The 8,653-nt window shown below is 43.1% G+C and overlaps 2 non-coding genes across 2 annotated transcripts; one reads left to right on the top strand and one right to left on the bottom strand.

Annotated features, from left to right (window-relative positions):
- The first annotated feature begins 6,221 nt into the window (after positions 1-6,221).
- Positions 6,222-6,303, top strand: trnas-uga (transfer RNA serine (anticodon UGA)). Its single transcript has one exon. It is a non-coding gene; the product is annotated as a tRNA-Ser (tRNA).
- A 1,564-nt stretch (positions 6,304-7,867) lies between these two features.
- On the bottom strand, positions 7,868-7,940 carry trnaq-uug (transfer RNA glutamine (anticodon UUG)). The gene has a single exon. It is a non-coding gene; the product is annotated as a tRNA-Gln (tRNA).
- Between the last annotated feature and the right edge of the window lie 713 nt (positions 7,941-8,653).

The raw sequence follows: 8,653 nt of genomic DNA, 5'->3' as shown, positions 1-8,653 counted from the left end.
TTTTTTGTTCTGTCTTCTCGAACAGAACTGGTCATTATGGACAACCGCCTACGGCTAGACTTAATTAAATGCAAGTATTCATTTCCTGTCTTTAACGCGACTTGTTTTTCTTAAAATGGATGCAACTTGCAAAACATGAAATACAAACCTTGCTAATCAGCGCTAGCGGCTGGCAAAAAAAAAGAAGTCAGCAATGTTTTTTTTCTTTAACCTTAACCCTGCTAATGGAGAAGAGTTAAACGACCAAGTCTATGCAGTTTCAACGGTGCGCACGTCGGGTTCTTAGCTGAAAGGGTGGTAAATCACGCTCACCCCAGTCCTTAATCTTTTAAAGAGGATACAAAATTGAACCTAGTCGCCACATCACATACATCCTGATCAATGATAAAAAGGTAACATCTATCCTCGCTCCAGAGTAAATCTCACGTTGATGGCATATTTGTTTTCACTTTACCGTGAATCGGGTTCGGCTGCACAGAGGAGAGAGCAGAGCAATGAGGTCACGGGGACAGGGGAGTCACACGCTGGCGGTTTAAACACGCGGAAGATCACTGAGGGATCCACAGTATATGGACCCTCCGTGCGCCATCAGTCCGCACTCCGGACTCTGAATCCTGCCATCCGAGTTAAGATCTCGGCGGAACCTGAGGCGCAGTTCCTTCTTAAAACGTAATCTGGTGAGCATTTCTAGAATCGTACTTGTATAGATTGTAGCGTGCTCTCTGAAGGCACCAGTTCTGTAGGGTTTGGGCATTAACTGGGACAATTATTAATTGTAGCAGTAAATCATAAAATGATTCTTTGGATGGCCTTAGAATCCAACCATGCGATATAACTCAAACAACGCACACACATAGGTACTAATACACGAGGATACATTTATTAATAAATAGAATATGCATGTAAACCTAACAGATCTTATCAAGAGGGTTATCAGAATACAAAAGGTATATATTCAGTCAGTTACAAAGAGTTACATATATCAAGAGGACATATGTTCAGTATATCATTCATTTAGACCGTTTCGTAAATGAACTTGGTTATAACTTCTACATTGGATACTCAAAACAAGTACATAACTCTTAGGAATTAAATTGGTATCAACTGGTTGGGATGACAATTGAATTCTCGAGCTGTAATGCATTGAAGTTGAATACTCATCCAGTCTCTGGGGATTCAGATCTCCTGCAGACTCAAAGAAGCAGTTGCAGGCTTGTTGCTGTCCAATCCGCGCTGTCTGGCTTGGTGCCAGGTTGTGCTGTGCGGTTTGCGACAGTGCGCTGCTGATGCTCACTGACCGGCTAGTTAGTGTTGGCTTTAACTAGCAAAGTTTATGCACAGGAGAAAAGATGACTGTGGGTCCCAGCAGGTCAGGAAGAGGACCGGTTCGTTCCTGATGAAGCGCTTGTTCTGATTAGTGATTCAGCTGTCCACAGATCCGACCTGTTCACGAGGCTTGCTGCTGATGCTAACCTCGGGTGGATCCTCTGGTTACTCATGGCAACCTCCACTCTCGACTCTTAGAACAGAGGAAAGTACTGGCACTCGGACACACTGGCCGTTCCGTGGTTGTCCGGGCTGAGTCTCAGGATGGTCAGGAGGCGTGCTGTGAGAATGTCCTGCCCTTGGGAGCCTTCTGCTCCTGGGCCGTCCTGCCATGGAATTGTCTTGCACCCCTGGAATTCTCCTTAGAATTCTCCTACTGGAATAGTCCTACTAGTTCTCCTTCTCCAGGCTCTCTGTTGCCTGTTTTTACCTGGAGGAACTTCGGCTTGTCATTGGCTGAAAGTTTAATGGGCATCAGAGTCCCACATGGGTTACATTGCCCTACCAGTCCCTGACTGGTTGATCAAGGTGAGATATGAGTCACTTACTCCTGACACCTAGGAATGCAATCCAGATGTCCATCTGGCACTCCCTAGACAGATAGGCGCCAATGGATGTCCATTGATCATGATAGCCAGGCTTAGCTAAGTGCATCCCCATTTGGGAGCTGTCCCTTATCAAAAGAAAACATCTTTAAATCAGCCTGCATGAATAGTTTCTCTGTGGCTGCACCACAGAGATGAAGAGAGAGATGGGGCCTCATTTGGGAAAGCACAGCAACACTTATTTCTGTCTTATTAACAAGCATTGCCTCTACAAATCCCCCCTTTTTGAAGGCCACGAGGTCCTGAGGCGTTGTTGCCTTCAAAACAAAACAGAGTTAAGTGATGTCCCCTGTCATTAGAACATTAACCTTAAATGTCCACATTTCTCCTCGAGAATTCATACCGGAACCAGCATTGGGAACAAACAGGATTAATAACATCTGGAGTATGTATAAACACGGTAGGAGACATCATCTCAGTCTAGGCATTACAAATCAGGAAGTTCACTGTCAGTATCTGATACCTCTGTAGGCAGATATTTGGGGAAGAAGTAACTTCCTTTCTTTTGACATGCTACCTTTGACTCATTTGTGCTACCCGGAGTACTTCTTGATGTAAGAGTACAGCATTCAGAGTACATTGTCAGTCATGATCCAGCTTCCCATCAGCAGTGTTACAATAACACCGGTTCCTGTTCCCAGCCCCCCTGATGAACCATGAGACCTGTGTTGGGCACCTGCCAGGGTGGTTTGGAGGTTTGTTCCATTAAAGCAAACTAACTACCTGTACCTCCTGAGGGCTTACTGTTTCTTGGATTTCTCTCCAATTCAATAGTGTGGCACCTGAAGGCATCCACGACCTCAAGTTTGGTCTTATGTTGTCTGGTTCCAGACCGTACAGTGTCAAGTTACCATGCTGTACTATGGCCTCCTTGGGGCCAGTAGCATGCAAACCTATCAGAAATAGCAAACACACAACAGTGGCGGCAGCAATCAGTCCTCCCAAAAGTCTTTTCAGGTGGCTGATCCCAGTCATCTCCTTCTGAGTGACTGTTGCCTTTCTAAGTTGGCGCAGCATGTACATGGTCTCTTTCTCAGTATGCCATGTGGCATCTTGGGCACCAACATCCTGGAAATCTGAGGAGATCTGACGCAGCTGCTGATGCTGCTCCTCCATTTCCAGGACATCTGCTTTTTCAATTTGTTCATGCCTGTGCTCTAGGAACCCTGCAGGGGGTGGTGCAGCGGTGGAGCATGCCTGACCCTTGGCTTAGTGGTCATCTGGAGCACCTGAGTGATCTGGGATTGTTACTCCATTCTCACTGTTCAGGTCCACCCTGCACACTTCCTGATTGAGGAATCCCTCTATCGGCATGTTTACAATCGTTCGCTGGGCGTGGGTGTAAGACACCTGCTCGCTCCCCCCTTCCCTCTCTAGGGGTTCAGGGAGCTGCCCCAGCACTGGGATAGCTAGTTCACTGTCTTTGAACTCACCATCACCCACCAGGCCCATGTCAGTGCAGGCGGGGATTCTGACACCCCCCTTTTCCATGTTCTGCACTCACAGTCGGGTGGCTTGCCCATCCAGCTCCAGTGGTTGGTGCTGAACCACTGTTGGTCAGACTCAGACTGACAAACTGAGCTGGTGGCTGTAATAAAACCGGCTCGGCTTTCATTCCCTGTCCCTTCTGGGGGACTGGGTGTATTGGCAACCCTGCCGTTGAGGCAGGAACAATCAGGTCAATCTCACTCACTCAATCTCAATCTCACCTGGTAGTTGTGAGAAATAATGTTACCTGACTGCAGGTTCCCTGGGTCACAGCAGAGGGAATCGGCATCTGGGATCAGGTGTGTCCACAGCGCAGTAGTCTCAGCGTCCAGCTGAACCTCCTGTCTAACCTGTGAATGTTGCACCAGGGGATTTCTTTATTTATGTCTTTATTTAGTGGTTTCATTAGTGACAATGGCTAAACTTTCTTGGAAAAATGTATTTTATGTAAACCATGTTTGCTATTAATTCATTTAGGACTAGAATATGTTCATTGTCTTCCAATAAAAGAAGGGTTCCTTTCGCCATAGTCGGGTTGACATTAGAAGCTTGCCACGCCCGGACTGTTACACCAACGCATTAGCATGTTAAAGCGATTTTGTTGAGGAGCCTAGCTTTCTTAACTAGTAAGTACTGTACTTCCTTGGTTTTGTAGGGGGGAAGGTGTCTTTCGCTGGAAATCTGGTCCCCTTCTACTGTGAAAATACCTGTGAAACCGGTTTAATCCGTCACAGCCAGCACTCCCGCTGGCCACCCACGTGTTATGCTCTTCATTAATGTCTAAGCCGGAACACATCATTATATCTCATTTTGTATTTCTTTTAAAAAAATCGTTTGCCCAGCCTAACAGTATTGTTGTTATTGTTTTTATCCTGTAAAGCGCTTTGAGGAGCCAGCTTTTAAGGCGCCATATACAATAAAGTTCATTATTATTACTATTGTTAAATTGCTGGACAGAGAGGTGAACATTATTACACGGAAGACAAAGATAGCGATTTATGTGTGGATGCTGCACATTGGTGGGGAGTCCCCATTGCCTGTAAAGCACTTTGAGTGGAGTGTCCAGAAAAGTGCTATATAAATGTAAGCAATTATTATTATGATTATTATTATTATTATTACGTTGCATTGTGCATTGTGTTGCTGTAATACAGTTTTAAATAATTAAAAGTCTAAACAGTATCAGCTTTATTTATGGGTTTTAAATCAATATAAATGTTTATATTGTAATGCCTAGGTGACTATTCATTGTTATTAAAATGACTTAAATTTGATCATGTTGTGATAATTAGAAATATAAATTTGTTTGGTGCGAGTGAAGTTTTATTTAATCTCTGAGCCAGGGAAACATTGTATTTTTTTAAAAAAAATGTTTATTAAAAAAAAAAGTAACGGCTCCAGCAGGATTCAAACACACAACATGTGATTTGGGAGTCAGGAAGCTAACCCACAGCACCACCAGCAAGGTCACAGAAAGAGTGTCGAAAAAGCCCTACAAAACATTATGTAACAATTCTTGTGTTGCGGTACATGAGTATAATTATATCGTTATTAATTTCTTTAAATACGCGATTCCATATTATAGTCCCTTTTAATCAAATTCTTGTACCGGAGCTTGTTGACTCCAGTATCACGTTAGTTAAAGACTTCGATGCTTAAAATGTTTAGGGAGAAATGGAATACTGGTGTGTATGTTTTCTTTAAAGTACCGAGACCAGCCATATACTGTATGTTTAAGTTCCAAAATTAATATTGTTTATGGCCTTCACACGTGTTACAGTATGCTCCTATTCTTTTTATGCTCAGGTACTAAGATTTCCCTTCAGTGGTAAAATTCCATATAAATATTCAATGCTTAAACGGGCACAGTAAAGACATTAAATATACATGTACATATACATACTGTATACAGTACAGTTTGCATACAGTAATATGTTTATGTTCCTAAATCAATCTCTTTAATGAGCATGTGAAAGGCATGGTGAATCGGAGATTCTCAAAAATTACTGTACTTTGCATGATTGGAAACAAATGCGTGATTGCGAAATGCTGTGGTGTTACTTTTACAAAGACGGTCAATGAAAAAAAGAATGTGGACCAGGGCACTACTTTGAGTTTACAGCTTGTCCAAGGTCATTCATTATTAATACTATTAGTAATATCTTCGTTAAAGACTTTGATGGCGACAGCTCAAACATGAGAGGTTGAGCTTTATTAGCTCCACCTTGCAGTAATTCCGGATACTATTATTTTTTTGCGGTTTTATAGGAGAATTTACGGTAACTCGTGGTAGACTGCGTAAAGCGCACCGCAAAATAATGTGGTATCGCCCGCTTGTTTTGAATAGCTGCATCTGTACGCCCCGTGTCTCAACGGTAGGACGGAGTCAAATACTGCCTCGATACGTAACAGCGTTATATTAAACCGCAGGACTTGAGGGCTGTTTTGTTTGAATGTTCAAGGCATTGGTAAGAGCGTAGGTCAAGGGCCATTGGTGCATCTCCTGTAACTGGAGTAAAAATGCTATTCAAAGTGCAGTGACTGAAATCGTCGTCCACATGTCTCTGTTGTTGATTGCTTTCTGTCTAAGAACGTTCTGTTTTCATGTCCGAACGGGGAGACTTTATCATTCCAACTTGAAGCCACCCTTAAGTCCTCTGAGGTGTGTGTGTGTGCTTGCACGTATAGCGTAAAAGGTTTCTTAAACGGAGAGCGAACTTGAAAAAAGTTGCCTCCGCCGCCGCCGCCGCCTCGCACTCCCTGTTCGATTGTAGCAAGAAGGCAGCGGCCGCGGCGCTCGCTGTAGTCGTGGCCGAGTGGTTAAGGTGACGGACTTGAAATCCGTTGGGGTCTCCCCGCGCAGGTTCAAATCCTGCCGACTACGGCGTCCTTTGCATTTGGTTGCGTGCGTGCGTGCGTGTAAAAGGACCAGCGCCGTTTCGTTTTCGCTGGGACCTTTAACACTCTAAATCGCCTGGACCTGCAGCCTGTGAAATCGAATCTTCAGCACCCACGAAGGACGCTCTGCAGATAGACACAGATAACGATGCTTTTCTGCAACGAGCTTTCCAGCTGAATTTTCTCGGCAGCTCCGTACTGAACCTTTCTCCATTGCAACATAGCGGAGGCTCGTCACGTCTAAGGCAAGGCTGTGTAGGACCGCATACGCCACAGTGACTTGTACACAGACCACATGAAAGGCAAGCAAAATACACTTTTAAAATTCCAAAGACTCACAAGGTCAGAGGAACAGCGATGACCTGAACAGATCTGTTACAGAAGTCTAGGTTGACCTTTTTAGAGCTGTAATTGCATTTTTGTTTAATAGAAGATCAAATCTACTCGCATGTACCAGCACCTTACAGTTTATTGATGTTAATTCTGTTTAAGTAATAAGATTGCTAACGATGTTGTACTTTAGCCGGTGTTTTTTAGAACAAATTGCTTACACTTTTGTAAGGAATACGCAGTACGTGCCTTTGTCAGTCATTGCTCACCATACCTGTAACTTTCTTATCTAACTCACTTCCTCAAATGGTGAAGGTCCACAAACATAAATGAAAAAAAAAACCCTTGCTGTAGATGAGGTGCACAAAAAAGCAGCCCCTGATAGTGTATAACACATTTATACTATTGCAGAGACACATGTAACATATATATATACATACTGTATATATATATGAAACAGAAATAGAAACAGAAACAGGAATCGCTTACTCACCTGGAGAATCTCTGTAGGAATATCTAGCATTTATCAATGGAAATAAAAGCTGCTTTAATAAAGTGCATGTTCAAACTCAAACCCTCAGCTGCTGTTCTTGTTTGTTTTGGGAAAAATTGCTACTGAGCATCGCATGAGCCGTTACGTACCCTTATCTGTTAGGGAATTTCAAGGGAGGAGTTAGGTCAGAATGGGTAGGCTGCAAAACAACAAGTAAAGATTTATTCCAAGATGAAACGTTGTGGCGGTTTTCTTATCTTTTCAGCATGGACTAAACTTTTACGTGTTCCTTATATGCTATATATGTATATATTAGCACCAATGTCGTTCTTAAAAACTAACATGAAATTGTCAGGGACATTCAGCTATATACAAAGACGAGACAGACAAAGTAATAATTCTATATTAACGTGGCCTACATATTGACGCAATGATCGAACTAACTGACATGTTCTGATTCAGATCCCCTGCAGTTCATGCCAATTAGAACAATAGCAGCGCTGAGTCCTCCCCACCCTACTGAGCACAAATTCAGCTGCTCTCCAGTTCTGTTCTGCATGTTTTTTCATTGCAATTGAGCTCGGAGCTGGAGATGATCTCCATACAGTTCTGTGTTAACTAGCCCGCACTTGCGTGCTAATTTACGGGTTGTGGCAAATGCTTTTCTATAGTTCACATACATGACGGCAACCTGTTACCGAGGAACCTGAGAGGTTTAAAAGCCTCACGAGCCAGGCAGGACTCGAACCTACAATCTTCTGATCCAAAGTCAGACGCGTTATCCATTACGCCACTGGCCCATAGAACATGTGCTTGTACTCCACCACAGAGAGCTCTACACTGCTACCAGTAGTACACTTCCCCATCTAAATTTTCACAGCAAGAAACTTGTGTTTCCTACTATTTTTATCAGGTTTAAAATATCATCTCCTTAAAACAGAAAAAGTGTTGATGTGTCGTGCTGAAATTCCGATTGATTTTGAATTCAAAGAAAAAAGGTTTTCTTCCAAAACACCGTGAAATTGTCACATCTTGCAGACAATAGGTGTATTCCATGTTGAAAAGAGAAGAAAGAAAAACCATGGAACCTTTTACAGGTGTGAGGCTTCTTCAGGTGTGAGAAGACCTCACGGCCGAAACGTTGTGTTTCCTTTCTTCTCTTTTCAGCATGCAATAAACCTATTACTTGTTCCTTTGCAGCCGAGGCATGCTGACATAGCTACCCAGCTGAACATCTTGCAGGCTCTACTTCTCTCCTGTAGAAGTAAAGCAGGGCTTGCTGGGTGAGCTTTTGCTCCGGTATGTTAGGTCACGTGTCATGTTAAATCACTTCTTCTAAACACAACATTTGCTGGTGCTAGCTTTCCCCATGAAAAGAGACATTTCCCTTACAGTACATGACATATCGTTTTTTTTTTCTATCAATAAGTATAGAAATAAAACAAAAGAAAAAATGTTGTCGCCAAAGAATGCACAGCTCTGTCGCCTTGGGGAGGTGTCAAGGGCATTGAGC

The sequence above is a fragment of the Lepisosteus oculatus genome, unplaced genomic scaffold (assembly GCF_040954835.1).
Source record: "Lepisosteus oculatus isolate fLepOcu1 unplaced genomic scaffold, fLepOcu1.hap2 HAP2_SCAFFOLD_258, whole genome shotgun sequence".
Classification (NCBI taxonomy): Eukaryota; Metazoa; Chordata; class Actinopteri; order Semionotiformes; family Lepisosteidae; genus Lepisosteus; species Lepisosteus oculatus.
The sequence above is the reverse complement of the archived record's forward strand: the minus strand, read 5'-3'. Positions and strand labels throughout refer to the sequence as shown.